Raw genomic sequence first — 3,089 nt, forward strand, 5'->3', positions numbered from 1 at the left:
TTCAGGAGGAAGGAGTAAAACCACGCCTGGCCCAAAGCCACCTGCAGCTGCGGGGAGCGCCTTTACAGTGTATGCACATGCCGGACACCCCAAGCCCCACAGCCGCGTTGGGGCGGTGTGGCCGCTGGTGACCTACCCTTGATGCTGGCGCAAAATGGCAGCTGAGGACGGTGTTCCCATGAGGAGCGCCTTGGGCCGGATGCCGGCAGCGGCACGCGCGGCTGGGATCGCTGCTGGGCTTTGAAACGCAGCAGTTGGCGCATGCAGCATTATGGGCGGTTTGGTGGTGGTCACTGCAGGGCGCTGCGGGGTGGCAGGAGGGGCCCTAGAAAAGGTGCAAGGCAAGTGCTTTCATTTGAAGGCTTACACCGTCATGCCTCTGTTAAGATAGCCTACCTGGTACCGCTGGCAATCCTTGGCACTTCGGGGGAGCGTGTGTCAGCAGGTGAGATGAAGAGAGATGCCCATGCTTAGATATCTTATTTATGGCTCGATTTCAGTCCTTGAAGAAATTTAAGCTGTGCCTTTTCAGGAATATAGGAAGGGTGCTAATAAGTTTCTTGTGCTCTTCTTTATCACCCTTGCAAGCATTATGAGTATTAAGACTCTAGTACAGGTCCTTTGTTATTCACATGACTACCTACCTACTAGTCAAAACTGAGCAATTAAAGATGATGACAGGGTATAGATACGCACCCCAACTGAAGAGTAAGTAGTAACTGAAGAAGTAGTCCAAAGAATCACAGAATTGCAGACTGGTTGAGGTTGGAAGGGACCTCTGGAGGTCATCTGGTCCAACCCGTCTGATCAAGCAGGGTCACCCAGAGCCGGTTGCCCAGGACCATGTCCAGATGGCTTCTGAATACCTCCAAGGATGGAGACTCCACCACCTCCCTGGGCAGCCTGTGCCAGTGCTCTGTCACCCTCACAGTGACAAAGTGTTTCCTGATGTTCAGAGGGAACCTCCTGTGTGTCAGTTTGTGCCCACCGCCTCTGGTCCTGTCACTGGGCACCACTGGAAAGAGCCTGGCTCCTTCCTCTTTGCACCCTCCCTGCAGGTGTTTATATATTATTGATGAGATCCCCCTGAGCCTTCTCATCCGCAGGCTGAACAGTCCCAGCTCTCTCAGCCTTTCCTCATGGGAGAGATGCTTTCTTGTCCCTTCGTCATTCTCGTGGCCCTTTGTTGGACTCTCTCCAGTACGTCCATGTCTGTGTGGCCTCACCAGTGCTGAGTAGAGGGGAAGGATCACCTCCCTGGACCTGTTGGCCATACTTTGCCTAATGCAGCCCAGGATGTCATTCACCTTCTTTGCAGCAAGGGCACATTGCTGGCTCATGTTCAACTCGGTGTTCACCAGGACCCCCAGGTCCTTTTCTGCAATCCATCATCTTCCTCAAGACAATGTCCTATACCTGCTTTTTCACCATAATAAACAGGAAAGTCTGTTAGGAAGGGGATTCCTTTCTAACCTGAAATGGCAAATGGATTTTGTCATGAAAGGATTTAAAAACTAAACAAACCCTCAAATGCAAACTGATGAACGAAGAACATTCCACCTCCAAATTTCCCCAATATGGGAAATTATGTTTGAGCTGAGACAATTTTTGTAGACCTGTTTTAAAATCAAATTGCTTACTTTTAAAAATACCAAAATCGGGGAAGTGCTCCTTGACCAACAACAAAAAAAAGCTTTTAGAGCATACCAGTAATTTATAAAACATCACGTGCATAAAAATGCGTGAATCATAGTTATAGGCAATGCTGGTAATGTTGTATGTGAGTAGGAATTACTAATATTTTCCAGTATGCGTACCCATGGCTTTGACAAACTTTCTCTGTGATGTTATTGGGCATGGTTTGTGTCTGTCTCAGATGAAAGTTTTGAGAAATTTTTAGCCAGCACATCTCAGCTGTGTCTAGCTTGTTGCTTTGCCAAGTTATTGAAAGAAAACAATAGAATAGCCACTGTTGGTGATTGTCCTCCCCCCCCCAGCTCCTTTGTATTGTTAGGGTGGAGCAAAAGAGCATCATTCCTTCTGGTTTCCATGTTAAAAACAAACAATCTAAACAAAAAAACTAGGTTTTTCAGTGTTAAGCTTGAAAGTGTGACAGAGAAATGCTCCCCCCACCCCTATGCACACACCTGTTTGCACATGCTTGTTGGAGATTTTTCAGATGTTCGTGGTTGAACAGGCTGTAAATTCTATGGTTCCCTTGTGTGGCTGGATTGCACATACATCCGTGCTCCTGTACTGACTGGTTACACTCCTTTCCCCACAACCAGGAGGGGAAAAGTCACAGGAAGAACCTGAGAGATAATCAGGTGTCCCACTGGCTTCCAGATCAGATGGAAGAAAAGATCATGTGACATGAGGATAGAAGGAAAAAAGCTGGAAAAAAAGAGAGGAATGCTTGGGACAAGCTCTCATGAGACAAGGGCTAAGATGGGAAAGCATCTAAGCCTAGGACAAGCTGAGCAAAAAAAAAAGCTTGGCCTCAATTTTGGTGGAAGAGGATAAATTTAAGACGAGGTGAAAGATAAGTATATGAGGGTGGGAAACTGTGTTACTTGTCAGTACACCATAGGACCTGATAAAAATCTGGTGAGAAGGAAGAAGGAATAGATTTTGCTGGATAAAGAGACAGCATTCAGAAAGAACGGACAAAGTGCTGCATAGCAGCTCATTAGGGCAATACTGGCGCCCTGACTGAGGTGCAAGTCCTACGGAAAATAAGCCTGTGATCATGCAATTAAAAAATTACATCACAATGCATGTGATGCATTTGCAGAAGTCAAATTACCATTGCACATTATAGAACTTCCTACTTTTAATGACTGAGTAATAGCATTATTTTAGTAGGAGCTTGTCTGTAACTTAAGTAAAAAGACACTTCAAAACACCAAATACTAAGAAGTAGCTTTGAAATATAGTTAGGATTTACATGGCAGTAACAGAAACCGCTACCCCTGTAAGTGGACTGTGTTAAGTGTAAACTTCTAAAGCACTTAATTAGCCATTTCCACTTAAGCTATATAATAATTTTGGAAATGTGCACAGTGAGTCCAACCATTAAATTAATAAAA

Source organism: Pygoscelis adeliae, unplaced genomic scaffold (assembly GCF_000699105.1).
Source record: "Pygoscelis adeliae isolate BGI_AS28 unplaced genomic scaffold, ASM69910v1 Scaffold241, whole genome shotgun sequence".
Classification (NCBI taxonomy): domain Eukaryota; kingdom Metazoa; phylum Chordata; class Aves; order Sphenisciformes; family Spheniscidae; genus Pygoscelis; species Pygoscelis adeliae.